This window comes from Rattus rattus, chromosome 11, assembly GCF_011064425.1.
Source record: "Rattus rattus isolate New Zealand chromosome 11, Rrattus_CSIRO_v1, whole genome shotgun sequence".
Taxonomy (NCBI): domain Eukaryota; kingdom Metazoa; phylum Chordata; class Mammalia; order Rodentia; family Muridae; genus Rattus; species Rattus rattus.
The window spans coordinates 83,856,066-83,883,009 of record NC_046164.1 but is presented as its reverse complement, the minus strand read 5'-3'; positions in this window follow the sequence as shown (position 1 = coordinate 83,883,009).

Genomic DNA, 26,944 nt, shown 5'->3' with positions numbered 1-26,944 from the left:
ATTTTCAGAGTGGTTGTTCCAGCTTGCAATCCCACCAGTGATGAGGATGGCTTTAGTTGAAATACCGAATAAAGGGGAGAGAGAACCTGTAGAAACCATATCCAGGGTTTAGGCATGGTACATGCTTGATGGATAGGACCACACACCCATCTCAGAAATATTAACACAGAATTATTTCTGTCTAAAGGAAATTCAGGCACAGTGTGGTGCCAAAACTGAAGGGAAGGTCATCCAGAGACTGCCCCACCTAGGAACATTTCAGGTTTAAAAATCTTGTGATGTTTGGGTGGCCCCATCCCTCAACTGGGGGCTGTGCCTCTTTACTGGAGGTGCATTATACAGCATGGGGGACAGCATGGGGGAGGTGCTTTATAAAGCATGGAGGAGGTGCTTTATACAGCATGGGGGAGGTGCTTTATACAGCATGAGAGAGGTGCTTTATCAGCATGTATCAGACCTTTGTTGGGTATTTTGGCTAAAGTCATCGACATTGGCTACTGGGAGCCTCTAGCTACCCTGGAGTCTGGGCTTTTCTAGTGGCTTCCCCAGTTCCCCTTTTCCCTCTAGTACATGTTTCTATTCAATTTCCTGATCCTCTGTACTTCTCTCCTGTCCCTTCCAATATTTGTTCCTGCTTCTTTATTTTTCCTCGTCATCTTCTCTCCTTCCCTGGTCCCTCCATCCTGCTAGCTCCTGCCATTATTTTATTGCATGTTCTATGTAGGATTGAAGTATCTACACTGTGGTTTCCTTCTTCTTAAGACTCAGGTGTTCTGTGGGTTGTATCATGGGTATCATCTGAATTTTTGCACGAAAAATCTACTTATCAGTGAGTACATACCTTGTGTATTCTTTTGTGTATAAGTTACCTCACTTACAATGGTATTTTCTAGTTCCATCCATTTGTCTGTGAATTTCATGAAGTCATTGCTTTTAATGACTGAGTAGTATTGCATTGTGTAAATGTACCACAATTTCTGTATCCATTCTTCTGTTGAGGAACAGGCTACATGGCAACATTAGAATATCTTCATGGGGTGGCCCGAACTTCTCTGATCCCGGAACACAGCTCCCTGATCTCAAATACTGTGGGAGAGAGGGCTGAACACACAGAAGTGCAGGCAATCATGAGACTGCAGAGCAGGACACACTGCTACTTCTGCCCACCTTTGCCTACAACCCTAGTCCAAGAAGAAACTGCATAGTGCCTCTGGACACAGGAATACAGGAGCAGTTAGCTGCAGGAGCCCTGCAGTCCAGATCTGTGCCCAGATCTGAATTGAATCAGTCAAAAAGCTCCCTCCACCTAAATCCCACAGGGGGCAGGGTAAACTTGATCCTCAGAAGTGAGGACACTCCTTTGACACCAGAGGAGATTACTCTCTGCCCACATTCCCGACTCAAGAGGAAAATGCCTTGTGCCATCTGTGTTCCCTGTGCACAGAGACCTAGGAGAAATAAGGGCAGGACCCTTCTGGCTTCTGCCCTCATGAAGAGCTGAAAGGCAGCCACCAGAACATTCTGTTCCCATAACTGACTGAAAGAAAACAGGAAAACAGGTTTCCAGGGGTGCTGACACACAGTCCCACAGGATAGTCAAGCCACCATCAGAAACAGCAAGACAAAATAACACCAGAGAAAACCTGAGAGCAAGAGCTAAGCGCAAGAACCCAAGCAACAGAAATCAACACTACTTGGCATCATCAGAGCCCAGTTTTCCCACCAAAGCAAACACTGGATATCTAAACACACCAGAAAATCAAGATCTAGATTTTAAATCACATTTTATCATGATGATGGAGGACTTTAAGAAGGTCTTAAATAACTCCCTTAAGGAAATATAGGACAACACAAGTAAACAAATAGAAGCCGGTAAAGAGGAAACACAAAAAATCCCTTAAAGAACTACTAGAAAAACAACCAAACAGGAGAAGGAAACCAACAAAACCATCCAGCAGTTAAAAATGGAAATAGAAAGAATAAAGAAAGCACAAAGGGAGACAACCTGGAGATAGAAAACCTAGGGAAGAGATCAGGAGTCATAGATGGAAGCATCACCAACAGAATACAAGAGATAGAAGAGAGAATCTCAGGAGCAGAAGATATCACAGAAAACATAGACGCAACTGTCAAAGATAAGAGAAAATGGATAAAACTCCTAGCCCAAAACATAAAGGAAATCCAGGACACAATGAGAAGATCTAACCAAAGGATAATAGGTATAGAAGTGAGTGAAGACTCCCAACTTAAAGGACCAGTAAATATCTTCAACAAAATCATAGAAGAAAATTTCCCTAAGCTAAAGAAAGAGATGCCCATAAATATACAAGAAGCCTACAGAACTCCAAATAGATTTGATAGGAAAAGGAACTTCACCCTTCACATAATAGTCAAAACACAAAATAGACAAAACAAAGAAAGAATATTAAAAGCAGTAAGGGGAAAAAGTCAAGTAATGTATAAAGGTAGACCTATTAGAATTACAATAAACTTCTTACCATTGACCATGAAAACCAGAAGATCTGCGACAGATGTCATACAGACCCTAAGAGAACACAAATGCCATCCCAGGCTACTATATCCAGCAAAACTACCATTTAACACTGAGGGAGAAACCAAGATATACCATGACAAAACCAAATTCACACAATATCTTTCTACAAATCCAGTCCTACAAAGGATAATAAATGGCAAAGCCCAACAAAAGGAGGTAAGCTAAACCCTAGAAAAAGAAAGAAAGGAATCTCCTCATAACAAAACCAAAAGAAGAGAAGCACACAGACATAACCCAACCTCCGAATATAAAAATAGCAGGATCCAACAATCACTATTCCTTAATATCGCTCAATATCAATGGACTCAATTCCCCAATAAAAAGACACAGATTAAAGGACTGGATATGTAAATAGGATCCAGCATTTTGTTGCCTACAGGAAACAGACCTCAGGGACAAAGACAGAAACTACCTCAGAGTAAAAGGCTGGAAAACCACTTTCCAAACAAATGGTCTGAAGAAGAAAGCTGAAGTAGCCATTCTAATATTGAATAAAATTGAATTTCAACCAAAAGTCATCAAAAAAGATAAGGACGGAAACTTCATATTCATCAAAGTAAAAATCCACTAAGATGAACTCTCAATCCTAAATATCTATGCTCCAAATTTAAGGGCACCTACATACATAAAAGAAGCCTTACTAAAGCTCAAAGCACACATTGCACCTCACACAATAATAGGAGATTTCAACACCCCACTCTCATCAATGGACAGATCATGGCATCAAAAATTAAGCAGAGACGTAAAGAGACTAACAGAAGCTATGAATCAAATGGACTTAACAGATACTTATAGAACATTTCATCTTAAAACAAAAGGTTATACTTTATTCTCACCACCTCATTGTACCTTCTCCAAAATTTATCATATACCCGGTCACAAAATAGGCCTCAACAGAAAGATAGATATAATCCCTTGCATCCTATCAGACCACCACAGGCTAAAGCTGGTCTTCAATAACAATAAGGAAAGAATGCCCACACATACATTGAAGTTGAACAATGATCTACTCAATAATAACTTGGTCAAGGAATAAAGAAAGAATTTAAAGACTTCTTAGAATTTAATAATAATGAAGGTGCAATATACCCAGACTTATGGGACACAATGAAAGCTGTGCTAAGAGGAAAACTCATAGCACCGAGTGCCTGCAGAAAGAAACAGGAGAGAGCATACATCAGCAATTTGACAGCACACATGAAATCTCTAGAACAAAAAGGGACACATATAAACATAAGGAATAGAAGGCAGGAAATAATCAAACTCAGGGCTGAAATAAACCATTTAGAAACAAAAAGAACTATACAAAGAACCAACAGAACCAAAAGCTGGTTCTTTGAGAAAATCATAGGATTGATAAACCCTTAATGAGCCTAACCAGGGGGAAAAGAGAGTGTGTCCAAATTAACAAAATCAGAAAGGAAGAGGGAGACATAACATCAGAATAGGAGGAAATAAAGAAAATCATCAGAGCCTACTACAAAAGCCTATATTCAACAAAACTTGAAAATCTAGAGGAAATGGACAATTTTCTAGATAAATACCAAGGACCAAAGTTAAATCAGGTACAGATAAACCATTTAAACCACCCCAAAACTTCTAAAGAAACAGAACTAGTCATTAAAAGTCTCCCAACCAAAAGGAACCCAGAACCAGATGGGTTTAGTGCAGAATTCTATCAGACCTTCATAGAAGACCTCATACCAATACTGTCCAAATTATTCCACAAAATAGAAACAGACAGAGCATTACCAAACTCCTTCTATGAAGCCACAATTACTCTTATATCTAAACCACACAAAGACCCCAAAAGAAAGAGTTCTTCAGACCAATTTCCTTTATGAATATTGACACAAAATACTCAATAAAATTCTTACAAACCAAATCCAAGAACACATCCATCATGATCAAGTAGGCTTCCTCCCAGGTATGCAGGGATGGCTTAATATACGAAAACCATCAACATAATTCATTATATAAACAAACTCAAAGATAAAAACCACATGATCATTACATTGACGCTGAGAAAGCATCTGACAAAATTCATCACTCTTTCATGATAAAAGTCCTGGAAAGAACAGGAATTCAAAACCCACAGCTAAACATACTAAAAGCCATATACAGCAAATCAGTAGTTAACATTAAACTAAATGGAGAGAAACTTGAAGTAATCGCTCTAAAATCAGGGACTAGATAAAGCTGCACACTCCCTCCCTACTTACTCACTATAGTTATCAAATTCCTAGCCAGAGCAATCAGACAACAAAAGAAGGTCAAAGAGACACAAACTGGAAATAAGAAGTAAAAATATCACTATTTGCAGATGATATGGTAGTATACTTCAGTGACACCAAAAATTCCACTAGAGAACTACTAAGCCTGATAAACAACTTCAGCAAAGTGACTGGGTATAAAATTAGCTCGAACAAATCAGTAGCCTTCTCCTACACAATTGATAACAGGCTGAGAAAGAAATTAGGGACGTGATACCCTTCATAATATTCCCAAATAATATAAACTAGCATGGTGTGACTTTAACCAAGCAAATGAAAGATCTGTATGATAAGAACTTTAAGTCTGTGGAGAAAGAAATTGAAGAAGATCTCAGAAGACAGAAAGATCTCCCATGCTCATGGATTGGCAGGATTCATATAGTAAAAATGGTCATTTACAGATTCAATGCAATCCCCATTAAAATTCCAATCCAATTCTTCATAGAGTTATAAAGAACAATTTGCAAAGTCATGTGGAATAACAAAAAACCCAAGATAGCTAAAAACTATCCTCAAGAATAAAAAGACTTCTTTGGGAATCACCATCCTGACCTCAAGCAGTATTACAGAGTAATAGTGATAAAAACTGTGTAGTATTGGTACAGAGACAGACAGATAGACCAGTGGGATAGAATTGAAGACCCAGAAATTAACCCAGAAACCTATGGTCACTTGATTTTTGACAAAGGAGCCAACCATCGAATGGAAAAAAGATAGTATTTTCAACAAATGGTGCTGGTTCAACTGGAGGTCAGCATGTAGAAGAGTGCAAATTGATCCATTCTTATCACCCTGTACAAAGCTTAAGTCCAAATGGATCAAGGATCTCCACATCAAACAAGACACTCTCAAACGAACAGAAGAAAAAGTGCAGAAGAATATCAAACATATGGGCATTGGAGATAATTTCCTGAACAGAACACCAATGGCTTATCTCTAGATCAAGAATCGATAAATGTGATCTCATAAAGCTGCAAAGCTTCTATAAGCAAAGGACACTGTCATTAGGACGAAAAGGCAACCAACAGATTGGGAAAAAATCTTTACCTATCCTTCAACTGATAGAGGGCTAATATTCAATATATACAAAGAACTCAAGAAGTTAGACTCCAAATAGAAAAATAATCCTATTAAAAATGGGATAAAGAGAAAAACAAAGAATTCACAGCTGAGGAACATTGAATGGCTGAGAAACATCTAAAGAAATGCCTAACATCTTTGCTCATCAGGGAAATGTAAATCAAAACAACCCTGAGATTACACATCATATCTGTCAGAATAGCTGAGATCAAAAACTCAGGTGACAGCAGATGTTGGTGAGGATGTGGAGAAAGAGGAACACTATTTCATTGTTGGTGGGATTGCAAGCTGGTACAACATCTCTGGAAATCAGTCTGGAGTTTCCTCAGAAAGGTGGACATTGCACTAACTGAGAATCCAGGTATACCTCTCCTGGGCATATACCCAATAGATGTTCCAGTATAGAACAAAGACACATGCTCCACTATGTTCATAGCAGCCTTATTTATAATAGCCAGAAGCTAGAAAAATCCCAGATGTCCTTCAACAGAGGAATGGATACAGAAAATGTTGTACGTCTACACAATGGAATATTACTCAGCTGTCAAAAACAGTGACTTTATGAAATTCATAGGCAAATGAAAGAAACTAGAAGATATCATCCTGATTGAGGTAATCCAATCCCAGAAAAACACACATGGTATGCACTTATCGATAAGTGGATATTAGCCCAAATGCTCCAATTACCCAAGATGTACAGATCACATGAAACTCAAAAAAGATGACCAAAATGCAGATGCTTCACTTCTTTAAAAGGCAAACAAAAACATCCATAAGAGGAGATGCAGAGGCCCAGATTAGAGCAGAGATAGAAGGAATGCCCATTCAGAGCCTGCCCCACATGTGGCCCATACATATTCAGCCACCAAAACTAGATAAGATGGATGAAGCAAAGAAGCGAAGGCTGACAGGAACCAGATGTAGATCTCTCCTGAGAGACACAGCCAGAATATGGCAAATACATAGGCGAATGCCAGCAGCAAACCACTGAACTGAGAATGGGACCCCCGTTGAAGGAATCAGAGAAAGGACTGAAAGAGCTGATGGGGCTTATGACCTCATAAGAACAACAATGCCAACCAACTAGAGCTTCCAGGGACTAAACAACTACCCAAAGACTATACATGAACTGACCCTGGGCTCCAACCTCATAGGTAGCAATGAATAGCCTTGTTGGGGCACTAGTGGAAGAGGAAGCCCTTGGTCCTGCCACGGTTGGACCCCCAGTGTAGGGGATTGTTGTGGGGAGTGTGGTAATGGGCAGGGTGAATGGGGAGGGGAACATCAATATAGAAGGGGAGGTGGTGGGGTTAGGGAGCTGATGGAAAGGAAACCAGGAAAGGGAATAACATTTTAAATGTAAATAAATACCCAATTTAAAAAAAATGGAAGAAAAATATCTTCATGGGAGGAACTGGAGCAACTAGTTCAGCATAAGTTTTTTTTTTTATTCTTTTTGTTTTTGTTTTGTTGTTGTTTTTTGTTTGTTTGTTTTCCAAACCTCCTGTGTTTACTCCCATGTCTCTTAATTACCCTAAAATTCATATAAGGTTAAAAAATATCAGATGTATTTTTATCTGCTAACTTTGACCTGTAGTTTCTTCTTTGTGCCACTTTTTTGTAGATTCTTAACTCAGTTTGTTCTTCAGATGCTACCAAGTGTCCTTATAAGATACACATGTAGTTTTCAGTAAAGCAAATAAAATAAGTACCTGGAAATGCACACCAATTCTCTTTTACAATGCATATTGCAGAATAGATGACATCAACCTCAAATTCAAACAATGAAATCTTCACATGTTTAATTCACCATAACATGTAAAAATTGATTTGGAACACAGGATTCAAGGCTATGTGTAGCAGCTTATTAAAACATTAATTTTTTGAAAAGCAGTGAAAATGATGAAATTTTTAAAAATGGCTTTCACTAAAAGCTAACATTCACTACAGCAAGTTTTCCCCCTACACCTCGACCAGACTGTGATAGATGTGCTACATGCTACCATACCTGGTGTTGAGCACTGGGGTGTCATCTCTACCTTTAGGGAAAACCCCATCCTTTGCTCCAACGTTGATAGGTAGATCACATTACTTAAGAAACATGAACTTCACTGTGCTTTAAATCCCTATTTGTAGATTGAAATCACTTATCATTCTCATTTTCTCTATAAGGTAGAGACAGAAAAAGGAAAATTTAATATTGGTACTTTAAAGTCCCAAAGTCCCTGCTATATATTCCTTGTCACCTTTCTTACATCTAAAAACATGAATTTTAATTACTTTACATTGGTTATAGAATTATTAGGACACCCTGAAATATATATGCATTTCCCCTTCATTCTGAATTGTGTTTTATGAAGTTATTAAATATACTCCATACTATAACAATAAGATAACTGATAATATTATATTTGCATTTGACAGATAGCTGCTACTCCTTTGGTGAATTCACTTGTGCTTTGGTTTTGTAAGGTAATTAAATAAAGCTGTTCACTATGGAAACCAGTGTTTGAGGCTAGTCATCTTGAGCCACTATGAGCATATACAATGTTGACAGTGTAAGCATATACAATGTTGACAGTGTTCTTTAAGAGGACTTGGGATCCACAATTAGGCAACATTTGTTGATATCCCAATAACACAGCTTATAAAAACTGAAATGATACCTAGGATTTTCTACTTTATATTGAAAGGAGAGCAAGATATATTTCCTTTATTTCCTCTACAGAAAGAAGAGAATGTACTCTCAAAGTTTTCAAGGCCTGAGTAACATTCTTCTTCCCTACTTGAATCTCAAAATCAACTAGTTTTTAAACACAGCAATTGTATTAGGCTAACCTCCAAAAGAAGCAAGAATTAATATGGTTACATGTGTATATAAACATATATACACAACATGATTAGTATCAAAATATATTTGTAGATACATGTAACATATATATATATATATTATGTATCTAAGATAAATCTAAGTTTATACATTATAATTATGTTTAATTTTGAGAAGCTAGTTCTTGCATTTGTGCACATTTTCAATCTGTCAAATAAACAGATTAATTTATAATTTAACTGAGCTAATCATTTCTGTAGAGGACATTCTGGATGTTATAATATAGACTAATAGTTCTATAGGAAGTGGAAAATTAACCTTCATTGTTTAGGCCAAGCAACTCTCCCTAAAGGATCACTTCTTGAACTACAAAAGATGAGAACACATTAACTTCAAATGGAATGGAAAGACAATTCTTCCAGGTATAATTTTGTATATGAAAATAAGAACCTAAAATGTTTAAGTAAAAAAAAAAAAAGATGTGAAATTTAGATGTAAGTAAGTCTAATAGGAGTCACAGTGTACAAAAGTTTTAGCAAGGTGAGCACTCCTAAGCAGTGTCTGGATTGAAGTCTAGATAGGTGCTTGTGATCTTTGCTAAACTTTGAAAACAAAAACAAAACAACAAAACAAAAACAAACAACAAAAAAGCAAGGAAGCAAGCAAACAAACATCTTTGTTGACTTCTTGAAAAACCAGGCAGTAAGTTCAAGACAGATGTCTTTATGAAAAACCCCTCACATAGAGTTGGTTATCAGACAAGCAGATAGACCTGGAACTCTGGATCTCACAGCCGTTTAATCCAGAAGAAATCAGTGAAAAGCATGTATGTTAATATGACAGCAATGTAGTATGCCCTAAGGCATAGCTGGTTTCTCTTCTCTTGCTTATCACTGATATTTTAAATACACAATCACTTACAGTCACATCTAATTAAAGAATGTAAAACAATTTTAACCCCAGATGTCATTTCAATTATACTGTCTACTGAAAAAAATTTAAAAGTTAGAATATTAGTGTCAGTAAAGTTAGAGTCAACTTGTAATGAATGGATTTCTGAGAATTAATTGAACTATATATTGAGAGAATAAAATGTTGGAATTTTCTGTATATTTGTGTGCTATGTGTATAAAATCTTATAGATATTTTTCTCAAGAAATTACCTAGTTATCTCTCAAAATTTTCATTTATAAAATAAGTAGTCATTTTGATTTGTAGTGTTTTAGCACATCTTTAAAAATGTTATTAGTTTTTAGTTTTTTGAAAGTTTCATACAATGTATTTGATTATGGTCACTCACTTCCATCCACCAGCTGTTCCCATATCCATCAATTTGTCCAACCAGTCCAACTGTTGCCTTTTTTTAAAAGTCAGGACCAATTTGTCCTGCCCAAATATTATTGTTATTGATTTTGCAGGTGCTACACTTCGACAGAACTGTTGGATCCTTTCCTTGCAGTCATTAGTCCCATGGCTAAGGGAGAAATTTTATGGCCAAATCCCATCTCCAAGTTGATATTTCGTCAAGCTTGGACTGCTGAAGGTCTTCTCTGTACAGTCATACACTCTGGAAATTCATTTTTATCATTTCCATATTGTGTCCATAAAATACTGTTTCCTTCTAGGTACCCACTACTTCTTTCTCTTACATTTTTTCTGCTTCCCCTTAACTATGATCCCTAAGCCTTGGGAAATTGGTTGTAGCACACATGCTCAATGAAGTATTGCTCATTCTATGGTCATGAATGAGATTTACTGTATGTACAGCATAAAACTTACATTAATAGAGACTTTAATGTACAAAATACAGGTCTGGCTAGATTTTGTGGGACTAAATCCACAGACCAGCATCAGATGATAGAAAGGGATGTGACCAATCAGTTGGAAGCTTTCTTCTTTCTCTTCTAACAAACTTACCTTGCCAATAGTACATACACACAGTTGCCTTCTCTGTATATAAAGCATCGTTATTTAAAATAAATGCATGTATTCCTAACTAGAGTCAAAGGAAACTCCTAGCCCCACTAGCCAATAGAATAAATATTATTCTTCAAAGCATATTAGAGTATAGCTTCCATTTATGAGTTCTAGAATATCATAAGCCAAAGTAAAATTTCTGACACATCATTAAAATATAAATAAAAGCAAAAATGATATAGTCTTTAAATTGAATATAAAATGTTGCATTTTTATAAAGATAATGAATGCTTAGTTGGCCTTGAAATTATTAAAATATTATTCATTTTGTCTTTCTAATAATTCTTGAATATGAACATCTGAAACTGCTAGTGAAATTGTCAAAGAAATCATAATAATATAGGCAATGTTTTATACTTAAACAAATGGAACAATTCAGGCAACCATTTTGTAGATAATGCTTAGGAAACAGAAACTTACAAATTCTTGAACTGGAGTTAAGATTTCATATTTCTTAGTGGCAGTCATGCATTAAAAGGACACATACAAATTATGTACTGTCCATGTACAGAATGAAGTTTAATGGTAAGTCATCCATGCTTCATGGAAGGCCACAAATCCAAGTGTATGCAGGCAGCACAAATTGGACATCATGGACTTATACAAAATAAAATTAAAAAAGAATACAACTCTGAGAGGGTATGGAAGAGAGTGGATTTTGGAAGGATTTAATGAGTAAAATAAACACGTTCAATACACATCGTATAAAATTCTCAATAATTAAATAAGATTTAAAAAATATGAATATATACCATGGAAATGCCCAAACATCCTTGGCTATTGCTGGAACAATAGAATAGGCTGCTATCCAAAACCTGACAACAAAAATCTATTTGCTGAAGAAAATATTCACACAATTCATCAAAAAAAGAGCATGTGCCTACGAAGAACCTTCACCCCTAAGGCCTAGTGTCTTTGATAGTAGAGGTATTATTCAGGCTAGCAAGAGAAAAAATGTAAACACAAAATGAGCTGCAACCCGTTTAATCTACGATGACATTCTACCTGTAAAATGTGGTAGGGCAGCTGTGCCACAAAGCTTGTAGCAGGGAAGCAACTGATGTTTGATTAGACTTAAGGGTCAAACCACAACATGAAGCACATACCTGATACTGCTTGGGTCATCAAATACCAAAGGCTAGATAACCAAGAGATCTATTGTAAAACGAAATGCTGCTGGTCTTTTAAAAAAAGTAATTAAGAACTCATTGACATGGGAGCATATTTTCTAAATATAACTCTAATAGCTCAGGCTTTAAGGTCAAAAATTGGAAAGGGGACCTCTTGAAACTGAAAAGCTTCTGTAAGGCAAAGAGCACAGTCAATAGGTCAAACTGGCAACCTACACTGGGAAACAAAACTTATCCAAGCCTCACCTCTGATAGAGGGCTAATATCTAGAATATAGAAAGAATTCAAGAAGCTAAACGCAAAAAAAAAAAAAACCTCCACACAAAAAAACAACAACAAGCAAACAAAAAACCAAACAACTCAATCAAAAAAAATGGGGTGTAGACCTAAAGAATGAATTCATAACAGAGGAATCTTGAGTGGCCAAGAAGCACTTGAAATATTCAAAGTCCTTATCATCAGGGAAATGTAAATCAAAATTACATTGAGATTCCACCTATAACAATCAGAATGGCTAAGAACAAAAGCTCAGGTGACAGCACATATTGGCAAGGATGTAGAGAAAGAAGAACACTCTTCCTTTGCTGATGGGATTGTAACTGTTACAACCACTCTGGTAATCAATGTGCTTGGATAATTGAAAATTGATCTACCTGAAGACCTAGCTATACAACTCTTGGGGATATACCTAAAGATGCCCATCATAGCACAGGGGCACATGCTCCACTATGTTCATAGAGGGCTTGATTGTGATGGTCAGAAGCAGAAAACAACCCAGATATCCCACAATGGAAGAATGGATACAGAAACTGGTTCACTTACATAATGGAACACTACGTAGCTATTAAAAGCAAGGATATCATGAGTTTTACAATCACATAAAAGGTACTAGAAAATATCATCATGAGTGAGGAAACTCAGACCCAAAAGAAAATGCCTGGTATATATTCACTAATAAGTGAATATTAGCCAAAAATTATGAAATACCCAGGATACAATCCATAGAACACAAGAAGGTTAACAAGCAGAAGGGCCCAAATGAATATGCTTCAATATCACTTGGGAGGGAGAAGAAAGTAATCACTGGTGGCAGAGGGATTGAGATGCCTAGGAGGGAAGAGGGAGGAGGAGGTGAAAGGGGAACATTATCAGGTATTGGGGGCAGGAGGGAAGCCCTGAGGGCCAGCAGAATGAATGAAAATGTGCATCATTGGAGGAGTTGCAACTCTAAGGAGGGACCTTAGATGAAATGCCCAACAGTGGGGAGAGGGGACTCGTAGAGTCCATGTCCAATAGACAGACAGGAATTGATGGGGTTGCCATCTCACATTCAGAAACTCTGACCCACAATTCTTCCTGTCTAAAAGAACTGCAAGGACAAAATTGGAGAAGAAACTGAGAGAAAGGTGGTCCAGTGACTGACCCAAATTGGGTTCCATCTCAAGGGAAGACTGATGCTATTACTGACACTATTATGCTACGGTGTGCTTATAGACTGGAGCCAGGCATGGATGGGCTCTGACAATCCCAACAAGACGATGACTGAGATGGATGTAGATATATATACCAAACCAATGGAATGAAGTAGGAGATCGCTGTGATGGAATTAGAGAAAGGTTAGAAGAAGCTAAGAAAGAAGGCAAACCCATAGAAAGACCATCAGTCTCAACTAAACTTGACCCCTAAAAATCATTCAGACACTGAGCAACATACATGAGCTGGTCCAAAGCCCCTGATGAAGAGGACCGCCAGTTCTGCCCTCAGTGTTCAAAGACATGCCTATTCCTGGAAAGACTTGAGGGCCCAGGGAGTGGGGACATCCCCTTGGAGACTGGAGAGAAGGAATTGGATGAGGGACAGTGGGAGAGCTGAACAGAAAGAGGATAATGACTGGAGTGTAAAAAATTAACATAATAAAAGAAAAATCACGAATATATTTTAATAATAAAAATATCTTACATAATTCTTGAGAATTTTCAAAGTTCAAAAAATACGACACTGCACTTTTTTAATAGAAGCGATCTTAGAATAATTTGATTCTCTCTCTCTCTTTCTCTCTCTCTCTCTATATATATATCTACATCTTCATATAGATAGATAGATAGATAGATAGATAGATAGATAGATAGATAGATAGATAGATAGATAGATAGATAGATATACAATTAAAGACCAGAGCTTCCAGGGACTAAGCCACTACCCAAAGACTATACATGGACTGACCCTGGGCTCCAATTCATAGGTAGCAATGAATAGCCTAGTAAGAGTCCCAGTGGAAGGGGAAGCCCTTGGTCCTGCCAAGACTGAACCCCCAGTGAACGTGACTGTTGGGGGGAGGGCGGTAATGGGGGGAGGATGGGGAGCGGAAAACCCATATAGAAGGGGAGGGGGAGGGTTAGGGAGATGTTGGCCCGGAAACCAGGAAGGGGAATAACAATTGAAATGTAAATAAGAAATACTCAAGTTAATAAAGATAAAAAAGAAAAAGAAAAAGGAAAAGGAAAAGAAAATCAGACATTCCTCTACCTAAGACCCAGCTATACCTCTCCTGGGTATATATCCAAAAGATGCTCCAACATACAGCAAAGACACATGCTCCACTATGTTCATAGCAGCCTTATTTATAATAGCCAGGAGTTGGAAAGAGCCCAGATGCCCTTCAACGGAGGAATGGATTCAAAAAGTGTGGTACATCTACACAATCAGCTACACTACTCAGCTATCAAAAGCAATGACTGCATGAAATTCATAGACAAATGGAATGAACTAGAAAATATCATCCTGAGTGAGGTAACCCAATCACAGAAAAACATACATGGTATGCACTCATTGATACTCTGGATATTAACCCAAAAGTTTGAACTACCCAAGATGCAATCCACAGACCACAGGAATGTTAAGAAGAAGGATGACCAAAATGTGGATGTTTCCACTCTTTCTTAAAAGGGTGAACAAAATATCCATAGGAGGGGATATGGAGGCAATGTTTAGAGCAGAAACTGAAGGAATGGCCTTTCAGAGCCTTCCCCACATGTGGCCCATATATATACAGCCACCAAAACTAGATAAGATTGGTGAAGCTGCTAAAAAGTGCATGCTGAACCAAATATAGATTTCTCCTGAGAGAGACAACCAGAGGATGCCAAATACAGAAGTGAATGCTAGCAGCAAACCGCTGAACTGAGAACAGGACCCCTTTTGGGAGAATTAGAGGAAGGATTCAAAGAGATGAAGGGGCTTGCAACCCCATAAGAACAATGCCAACCAACCAGAGCTTCCAGGGACTAAACCACTACCAAAAGACCCAGGGCTCCAACTGCATATGTAGCAGAGAATAGCCTTGTTGGGTCACCAGTGGAAGGGGAGGCCCTTGGTCCTGCCAAGGTTGGACCCCCCCCAGTGTAGGGGATTGTATGGAGGTGGGGTGGGGTCACGCTTATGGGGAAGGGGAGGGGATAGGTGGCTTATGGACAGGAAACTGGGAAAGGGAATAACATTTAAAATGTAAATAAAGAAATATATTCAATAAAAAGAAAAAAGGACCCTAATAAAAAAAAGAAAGATTGGTACTAATATATTTGTCTCCAACCTTCCAGGACAGCTTCTTGCACTTACCTTGCCAGTAACTATATAAGCTTGGGCATGAATTCATCTCTTTAATAAACTGTTTCTTCTTTATGGAAAATCAATAGCACCTTCCTTCAGTGCTTCTTGAAATTTGTGAGTGATACTCAATGTGACATAATATAAAGACCTGTAACTTTATTGGTAGGACAATGGGTAGTATATTTGCATATATATATATATATATATATGTGTGTGTGTGTGTGTGTGTGTGTTTGTGTGTGTGTGTGTGTGTGTTGATATCCCGATCTAATCTCCCATGTTCTGCTGCAATAACTCCCCATGTTCTTTGCTGTCCTTATCTCAGTTCGCTTGTTATCATAAAAAGGTTTCATATGTTCTTATATAAACATCACATTTCCTCTATTTCTTTCCTATATTATCTTCAGATCTTTGAAATTTACCATTTTTTCATGACCATTCTTCACGAGATACATTTTCATTAATTTGCAAATATAGCATTACTTACAACCAAGATAGACATTAATATAAATATTGCCCTTTCTGATACCCCAGATACAGTATTGTGTCTCTGCTTTTACCAGCTTCAATTTCATCACTTGTGTAAAGAGAAAATAAAACTTCATAGTGTTTGAGGATCAAAACAAGCTTCAAAGGGCAACTTCCCATGAACCTGCACATGGGAAGAGTAAAATTTATATCAATCTTCCTTTATTTCAGGTCTATCTTGTTCCTAAATGAAAACAAGTGTTAGCTTAATATTGTCAAGTACACATCTTGGTTTTTATTTTCTTCTCAATGTAGTATTCTTATGAACTACAAATTCTGTTTGTGTTATGTATGCAATCAAATTTTCAAAACCTTGCTTATATAGAAGAAACTGGATTATGGCTATGTATATTCATAATCGGGTTTCCATGCTCTCTGCATGGTCTCATTTCCGGTTCTTGTTTGCTATGCTAGTAACCCAATAAAACTTTATTAATCCTTTGATAAAGTCACTGACTGAGGATCATTTCAAAGTTCTGCACAAAATTTGTTTTCACAATTTGTGTTTTTTCCCATGATACCCATCAAAAAAGTAGAAGTGCCACAGCCTAGTGAGATAGTTCCATTTATTTGATTCTTGCTTCTCATGATTTTCTTTTTCATATTAGAAACTTAACATTTTTTTCTTTTCTAAAACATTCTTTTATTCATTTTACATTCCATTATCAGTATACTCCATTCCTCCTAGTACCCCTTTGCACAGATCCTCAACCCTATTGCCCTGCTCTCCTCTGAGTATGATAAACCACTCTTTGGGTATTAACCCTTCTCCTTGATTCATCAAGTATATGCAGAACTAGGCATATCCTCTCCTCCTGAGGCCAGACAGGTCAGCACAGTTAACAGAATGGGATTCTGAAGCAGGACACAGATTCAGGGAGAGAATCCCTGCAACACTTGTTTGGCAGCCTACACATCTGCTACATATTTCAGGTGCCTTAGGATTACCCCATGCTTAATCTTTGGTTGGTGGTTCAGTATCTGAGAACCACAAGGGTTCAGGTTAGTTGACTTCATTGGTCTTCTGAGGTCCCTGTCCTCTTTCAGTACCTCACACATGGTGTCAACTTTTCCATGAGTCTCCCTGAGCTCTCTCTGACGTTTGCCTCTGGTTCTTTCCATCTACATTGCCTGTTGAGTAAAAAGTCTCATAATACAGCCATGCTAGCATCATCTTGTCTGTAAGCATAACAGTGTCAGGAATCAGTATACATAATAGAACACTGCTCAACTATTAAAAATAAGAACATCATGAATTTTGCAGGCAAATAAATAGAACTAAAAAATATCCTCAGTGAGATAACCTAGACCCAAAATGACATGATTAGTATGTACTCCTTTATAAGTTGCTATTGGCCACAAAGTACAGGAGATTCATGCTATAATCAACAGACCCAAAGAAGCCAAATAACAGGGAGGGCCTAAGGGAGGATGGTTGAATATTTTTCAGAAGGGGAAATAAAATAGATATTGGAGGTGGATGAAAGAAGGTAACTGGAAGGTGAGGGGTTGTAGAGTAGAGCATAAGGTCTGAATGGGTCATGAATCTGCTACTTTCTGCTTTATCCTGAAATAAGAAATATGAAATCAAATCTGTAAATATATCTAAAAGAGCAAAATCCCTGATATCTGGCTATAAAACAACTTGAATAAGATTCAGTGCAGAAGCAAACAAACAAATAGTAAGAATATACAATGTTTGCCTTTCTGGGTCTGTGTTACATCACTCAGAATGATTTTTATTTCTAGTTCCAACAATCTATCTGCTAATTGCATCATGCCATTTTTTCTAATAGTTAATACCTCATTATGTAAATATTATACAATTTATTTTTCTGTACTCTGGTTGAGGTTTTGTATCTAGGTTGTTTCAGGTTTCTGGTTATTATTTATAAAGCCAGTATGAACATATTTGAGCCATTGTTCTTGTGGCAAAATAAAGCAACTTTTAGATATTTTGGGAGTTTTATAGATGAGAGTTGATGCAGATCAATTCCCAATCTTCATAGCGTTGATGTATTGATTTACTTAGAACCCCACAGTCAAATCTTAAGCAAAGAAAAGGGAATCCTGCAGAAAAAGAGAAGAAAATATTGTAGGAGCCAAAAGAGCCAAGTAAAACAGAGGAACAAAGCCCACAGAATCAACAAAGCAGGGCTCATAGGGGCTCACAGAGGCTTAAACAGAAATTACAGAGACTGCACAGGTCTGTGATAGGTCATCTTCTTGCACGCTGTGGCTATTTATCTTGGGATTTTTGCTGAACTACCAACAGTAGAAATGGAGTTGTCTCTGACTCTTTTACTTCCTCATGGGACTCCTTTCTGTCTATTAGATTGCCTTCATGAACTTTGATATAAAGGTTTGTACCTAGTCTTACTGCATTTTTTTTTACAATTTTTAGTTGATATTAGGGCAGACCTACACTTTTCTTCAGAGAATCAGAATATTAATTTATCTGGGGAGAGAGGAAGTAGAGGGTGCCCAAGAAGGAGTGAGGGAGAAGAGACTGTGATTGTGATATATTATATGAAAAGAGAATAAAGAAAAAGAAAGAAAATATTTTCTACAGAGTCACATATTTAACCATTTGGTCCTCAAATAATGATATTTCTTGAGAGGGTTATGGTACCTTCAGGATGTATGGCCTTATTGAAGGAAGTCTATTATTGGATCAGGCTTTAAGAGTTTATATTCCTGCCCAATGTCCATTTCTCACTTTTTCTGTTTCCTAGGTGTGGACTAGATGTGATCTACCAGTTTCCCGATCTTACCACCTGTTATAATGCCTCTATAGAACTGTACTAGTCAAATATAGCTTTTCTTCATTAAGTTGTTTTGAATAGTAATAAAGAGAAGCTGGTATACTATTTTGTATTATTTTCTTATTCATTAATGCAGAGAAGAATTAATATTCATAAAATTCATATGAATTAAGATGGGAGATCTTGGAGAGAGAGAGAGAAGCTGTGGCAGGACAATGGAGGCTGATGTAAAGATTCTGCATCTGTGTATTCACAGGTTGTTATTAATGTTCTCATGGTTTGGATGGTACTGGACTTTGTATGTTTAAGTGGGCAATTATATCTTAGCAGTTGGGTCAAAGGTTACTGTGTTGTGTGTTCTTTTATATGACGATTTGAGTGTAGGAAAGTGTGTGGAGGCAAGAGACACTGGACTGCTGCAGAGTTGGGATGTGTTTCTACCAAGATATCTAGCAGATATCTTGGGGCACAGTGGTGCAGACCTAGCAAGATAAAAGACACCTTATTTTATTTTATTTTATATTTTTACAGCAGCTGGCTAACCAATGTGATAGACAAGAATCCACTAGTAATCCTGAGAGTTGAGAGAAAGTTTTTATTTTCTGAGTAAGTGGAGGCCAGCGCCATGTTAAGTCATGTGACATCTCAAGCACAGGAATTTAACAAAGAAACAGGGAAGCAGCCTGGGCTGGCAGCTGTAGGTCCCCTGCTCTGTGATAAATAATGGCAGCTCAGAGAGTTAGAGATTAAAAGCTGCTTTTTAAAGAAAGTTGTTTAGAAAGTCTTTCAGGATACTCATATTCTTTTTAACGTGGTCTCCACGGGAATTTTGGGTTGAAATCCTAGTTAGACAAGCTACTTCTTAAATACAGGTATTATTAAAAGGTGATTGAGTTTGTTTTTAGAAAGAAGAGAGTAAAGAGATTACATGAATCAGGTGGGGATTTTCATCCATGGTTCAGAATTTAGGGAAAAATTAGTCACTACCTTCAAGTAGAGAGTTGTGATGAATGTCTGTAACACCATGGAGAGTGAATGCAGATATATATTATAGAAGTTATTAAAGTTAAAGAAAAATCTGTGGCTCTGGGTAGAAAGATTAACAGATAGATGTATTTTGGGTTAAAGTGCTGAGATTTAAGTTGCTTATTGGTATTAGAATTGATAGAAGGTGTTTAGGTTTGTTTTAAGGAGAGTACAGCAATTACTTGAATCATGTGGGGATTTTCATCCATGGTTCAGAACTTAGGGAAAAATTAGTCACTGACTTCAAGTAGAGTATTGTGATATTTGCAAGTTATTAAGGTTAAGTAAAAATTTGTGAGCTTAGCAGATGTATATTTAGGTTATTAAGGTTAAAGAAAAATCTGTGACTCTGGGTAGAGAGCTTGACAGACTGAGATATTTTGGGCTAAAGTCCTGGTTTGATATGTTGCTTATTGATATTGGAATTGATAGAAGGTATTTGATTTACTTTATGAATCACCCCGCTAAAGGCCATATGGTTCATTGGTGCGGGCTAGCAAGGGTTTGTGGTTATTTTTTATATCTACCACCACAGGAAGTTCAGATTCTCTTAACGTATGCTCCAAAGGAATTTTGGGTTAATTTCCTGATATCACAGAGTTCAAAAGCCTATTAGGCTCATTGTTTAGCTTACTTACTTTTTACAAAAATGTTTAATCTTCATAATGGGTGTGATTTTGAGTTTTGTGGTTATATTATTACTCTGGGAGAGAGTGCAAGATATAACTTTTCTGGTTACAGACTAAGGAACACAGTATTTTGGGAGAAAGATTTTGTCTTTGTGTTTTTAAAAAGTATGATTAGGCTCTGGAAACCTCACAGAGTCATACTGATCAGATTTGATAGAGGTAGACCGCCTGAAAAAAGTAATGCAGGAGAATCAAACAAAAAGAGATTTCGATTCTAAACTTTTGTCTTGAGAGTTGTATTTTACAGAGTGTGCCTACTTGGATTCCTGGTCTCAAGGACTTTCAGTTGGGTCCAGTCAGGACACATGAGCTACAGCATTTGCTTCATTCTTCCTATCCCCTACCCCTAAGGATATCTCAACGCCCATGTACAGCTTGAAGAAGTTATGGAGGAGTCGTCGTCCCAATTCCCTGGACTTTGGGGGGCTGACAGTGGTTATTCTAAAGTTGTTTTTATGAGAAATCTAGAAATGGTTGTAATATAACAGGGAGGATTTAGCTAGATTGAGTTGTACAGTCATAATCTCATTTGGTAACTAAGCTAAAATCATATCTTTGCTTTGGTAAAGAATTTATTTGTTCAAAGTTTAAAAGTACAAGGTTTAGAGCCAGTCCTTCTAATGATGTTGATTACACATGTGAGTTAAGGGCCAAATAGCAAACATATTGCTGACTTTGTGAGAGTACTTTCAAGATATTGTTAATATATAAAGACAACAGTACAGATTGTCTTATATTATAGGTAGGTGGATTTCAAAAACGTCAGAAATCCAGAAAATTTGAGATTTAAAGTTATTTATCTTTTGTTGAGACATATCTGCTCTTAACAGTTCCCCTTTGGTGGATTTAACGAAAAATTTGAACATCTCTACCTCCAGGTGAAGCAATACTTTGTGGCTAGGCAGCCACTAGACAAAACTGCCTGTTTCATCTACAGACTAATACTGTCCAAAAAAAGGACAAATTATGCAGAATACTTGACTGATAAACTCTGCCAAGACAAGGTGGTCAGCCCTTCAAAATCTGCATTTCAAGAGTTGGTCAGTTGATTTTGGGCCAGAAGGCTGAAGACTTGCACTCTCATGTTGCTAACAGGGAACTGTGCTAGTGGAATTTTGTCTCTACAACCTCTCAGTTCTAGAAGCCGTGTTAGGCTTCCTATATCTATAGATATTTGGTCATTCTCAGATTTCTGACGGGGTTGAAGACTAATCAGGCTCATATCCTCTCAGGCTGTTTAACTCTGACTATACATATTTTATTGGATAGTTGTCAGATAGTATACAAGCTAGCCAAGATATAATGTAGATTTTAAGCCTTTCTTAAGCTGGAATAGATAACTGAATGTTCTGTTTAACAGATTTAGTGATAGACTGTGTGTTGAGTATATCATATGCTTTGTAAATTATAGAATGGTAATAATTGTACTCAATTGATATATAAGTGAAAAGGCTTTTTAACTGGACAAAAGGGGGAAATGTTGTGGTTATCTGTATTTTGATGCTAATCCCACTGCCCCAAGGACAGCTGCCTAGTCACATACTCAGGAATCAGGTGACATCATCAGAAATATCTCCCCATTGAATTTGTAAAATACAGGTGAGGGGCAGGACAGGATAGAAGGAAGCCTGTCATTGGTGGAGAAGGAAGGATGGGTGGGAGAGAAGTTTGAAAAAAGAGGAGGAGACTGGACCAGAGAGGAGAGGAAAGGGAGAGAGAAGCCATGGCAGAACAATGGTGGCTGATGTAAAGATTCCACTCTGTATATTCACAGGCTATCATTAATGTTCTCATGGGATGGATGGTACTGGGATTTGTATGTTTAAGTGGGCAATTATATCTTACCAGTTGGGTCAAAAAAAGAAAAAAAAAACATGTGAGATCTTACATTAGGAACTTACCAACACACCTGAGAGTTCTAGAACAGAAAGAAGTGAACTCACCCAAGAGCTGTAGACAGCAGGAAGTAGTTATACTCATGGCCAAAATCAACCAAATACAAACAAAAAGAACAATGCAAAAAAATTTTAAAAAGCTGCTTTGTAGGATGATGTCATTATGCAGGTGAAATCAGGTACAACATAGAATGAGGCCTACCATTGGATGAGTAGGAAGGATGGGTGTGAGGAAAGTTTTAGAGAGGAGGAAGAGACTGGAATGAGAAGAGGAGAGCAGCTGAGTGAACATGAAAGCAGATGTTAAGATTCCTCTCTGCACATTTACAGGTTGTTATGAATATTCTTAAGGAATGTATATATACAGGGCTTCGTATGTCTAGGTGGGCAATTACATATTATCAGTTGGATCAGAGGTAATTGTGTTGTTGTGAAGAAAAGGAAGTCATGGGACAGGCCCTAAGTTGGATCCAGCTCAGGGTGAGGCCCCAAAACTGAAACCAAAATTGAGGCTATGGAGTGCTCACAAAACCGTACCTATCATGACTGCCCTCTGAAAGACCCAACAAACAGCTGAAAGTTAGATGCAGATATTTCCACCCAACCAATGAACAGCTGCTGACCCCTGTGCTTGAGGGAAAGCTAGAGGAAGCTGAGGTAGAGGGCGACCTTGGAGGAAGACCAGCAGTCTCAAGTATCCTAGACTCCTGATATTGTAATACCCCAAAGTGGTCTTAGCTCAGGAGTGAGACCCACAGAACACAATATGACGATGGACCTATGCAAAAGCAAGATGTTTATTGATCCATGCACATGGGGTTGGTCATCCTCTCAGGGAGAGTCAACCCTGAGCTCAAAAGAACACATCTTTTATACTTTACAGAGGGTAGACCTCAGCACAGGGCTAGCTGGCTTACTCTGATTGGTAGAACAGAGGACAAAGGATTTCTTCAGGCATTGGTTGGTTGACTCAAAGGGCTGTTTTGGCTTAATTAGCCAATTTCCTCATCCCACTCTGCACCTGACCTCAGAAAGTCCCTGGGAAAGGGCAAGCTGGAAAGTCCCTGGGAGGCAGAGCAGGAGGGGGGGAGCTGGGTGGTCAGATAAGGTCAGGCTGACACATATTTCTTGACGGAGAGATCTCTCAGACACTGGATCACCAACCAGGCAGCATGCACCAGCTGATAAGAGGCCCCTAATTCATATGCAGCAGAGGACTGCCTGGTCTGCATTCAGTCAAAGATGCACCTGACCCTCAAATGAATGGAGGCCCCCAGGGAGTTTAATGGTCTGGTGGGTTGGTTGGGTGGGGACTTCCTCATGTAGACCAGGGTGGGCAGGGAGGGGTTTGGGATCTGGAACAGCCAGATGGTTGACTGAGAGGGGAGTAAAATAAAAACAAACAAACAAACAAAAAAGCCAAAGTAGATGTTAAAGACGAGGAATTAAAGCATATTAATATTTTTTAAAAAATTTAAAAATTAAATAAAAGGCCTCACCTCTCTTCATCAATTGAGAAAAACTCACCTTTGATAATCACTTTTGTTGGTAATAATACCACTTCTAGGTGCTCAATTGTAGTTTTTTAAAAAGTATAAATAATAAAACACATTCTCTGGCTGAAGTAAAAAAAAATCTATAACCATAAACTTGGTTGCTTATACCAAAAAAAAAAAATGTACATCTGACACAAAACCATTACGGCCCACCTGTAATATCCAATTTTTCTTTTGGAATTAAGATGATAATATTTACAGGAATATTCATGTTCCTTTATCTGTAGGAAGACAAACTGCAAATTTTTTTCAACTTTTATCCATTAATAAACTTGAATAGCATTTAAAATGTAATTAAGTATGGAGAGTGAGCACATCAATTTTATTGGCTTAGTGTTCAGAATTTCAGAGAAAAGAGGCATAAGAAGACCTCAGCATAAAATTGAAATTAACAATGAGATCTTTTTCCAAAATACTTTAGTAAGTCATCCAAGAGACACGAAGAGTTTTTTAAGAAGAGGATTCTGTTAGGAATGAGACAACTGGATGAGAATCTTCCTATGATTTCTCTATTTATGACTGGGCCTTTCTCAAACACCTGTTAGGCTTCTCTCTTGGGAATATATCCTTTTCTGTGTATTTTATCTGTGTATACTTTGGTACTCCTAGACTTGGGCCCCAGTAGGTCATGATCTCTGTGATATTTACCTTCTTTATGCATAGGTCTTACTACCTGGGGTCCCTATCAGAGGTGTCCTTCAGGTCATCCTTGAGTTTTCTCTTCCCTAGTGTGACTATATACTGGGCTCTTTGTATTGCCAGTTCTTTCTCCTCAAGGCTCCTTCCTTGAGTCTATAAGACTCTTTTGCTTCCTCCACAAGTACAAGACCTAATTGATGAACCTAAGTCTAGACCTGGACTTGGCACTTCAATTTGTAGGCTTGACGTTTTCATAATTAGGAATGACAGCAATTGTAGGGTTCTGGCTGTCGGCTTTAAGTAGCTCCTCTGACACTTGCAACTGGGTCTACCTTGTATCAACTGACCTGTTGAAGATACCATCAAACCTTTCTCATAAATGTATGTGTGTGTGTGTATATATATATATATATATATATATACACATACATACATATATCTTTAGTCTTCTACAGTTTTTCTTCTATACTGTGGACTTGCTCAAATATAATGTGGCAGTAAGGCAAACAGGAGACTAATTCATTAATATCAAATATATTATGATCAATTTTTAAATAACTTTAAATTAAATTTTAATGTTAAATCTCAAATAACCTCAAAATAGTTTTATAAGTCAATAATGTCTTTGGAATATCTGTTTAATTATAAGAAAACTATGAGAAGTTATGTCATATAAATTATAATGTAAAGAAAGTACTAGGAAATATTTTTAAAAAATGAAATGCAATAATTGCAATTTCCAAAATCTATCCTTTAACCCAGGTTAATTTATAGAAATTAACAATAGAGTAAGTACTCTCATCTTATCTGCAGATAATTTTCTCAAAGTTCACATATATATATATATATATATATATATATATATATAATGGATTGGTTACCCCTGTATATTTATAATAAAATTTCATTTAGAAAACACATATAATTAGAGAATAACAGGCTCTAAAAATGAGATTAGTTAAAATATTATACTGTGATAAAAGTTGAGTTAGCCTCTGAACCGCCTTATCATCAAGGTAATATTTTAGACCAGTATTAATAATAAGAAAATTAAAAGAGAGGGGAAAAATACATTCTGATGTCCAATTAGTCATAAAATTATGCTGGTATTAATAAGTATGTCCTCTAGTGTTTTGTCTCAAAGAAATGTTAAAATTTAATTTTTCAAAAATCAAAAAGAGAACTGAAAAAACATTCATATTTTTGACAAAGTGAACAATTAGCTAGTACTCACAGCATTGGCAATTTGGAACCTTCAGACCCCACCCTATGTAGCCAGACAAAGACCTCAGTGGAGCTGTAGGGACACCAACCCACCCACAAACCTTTTGACCCAAAAGTTATCCTTTTCACAAGAAATGTGGGGGCAGGGGAGGGAACAGAACCTGAAGGAATGGCTAACCAATAGCCAGATGAACTTGAGACTCATTCCATGGGCAAGCAACAATCCTTGACACCAATAATGATACTCTGTACAGTTTGCAGGCAGGAATGGACATGGCTGTCCTCTGAGAAACTCAATGGAGCAGCAGATTTAGACAAATTCAGGCACCACAACCAATGGATGGAACTTGCTGACACTTATGGAAAAATAAGAAGGGTTGAGGGGCACAAACAGGACAGGAACTCCATAGGAAGGTCATCAAAGTCATCTAACTTAGACACTTGGGGGTTCTCAGAGACTAAATCAACAGCCAATGCACATACACAGGATGGACCTAACTCCCCTACACACACACACACACACACACACACACACACACACACACACACACACACACACACACACACACACACACATATGTAGCAGGTATAAACCTTGATCTTCACATAATTTCTGAACAACTGGAACTGGGATATCCCAAAAGCTATTGCTTGTCTGTAGGATATGTTCTTGCTGAGCTGCCTTGCCAGGCCTAAATGAGAGAGGATGAACTCTGCCTCACAGAGTGTTTATGTGCTATAATGGGGGCTACCTTAATAGCCCCCACCCGCTCAGCGCAGAAGGTAAGGGGGTTGGGGCAAAGAACTGTTGGAAGTGCTGAACAGGAGGGTGGCAGTAAGTGGGATGTATATTGAATAAATAAATAGATCGATGATAGATAGATAGATAGATAGATAGATAGATAGATAGATAGATAGATAGATAAATTTAAGGTGAAGATGGCAGCTGATTTCTTATGTAGTAAGTGATGCTTTTCTTATTTCTAGATGATTGTGTGTGTTCTTGCATACTTTAGTGAGATTTTTAGATTTTTTTTCATTGTGTAGAAGGATACTATTCTTTACAAAATGACTTAAAGGTATCATCAAAGTATAAAATTTCTGACTGTAGTAAATGAACTCCAACACTTTATTTGGGAGAAGGTGTGAGAAAATAATTTAACAGGCAAACT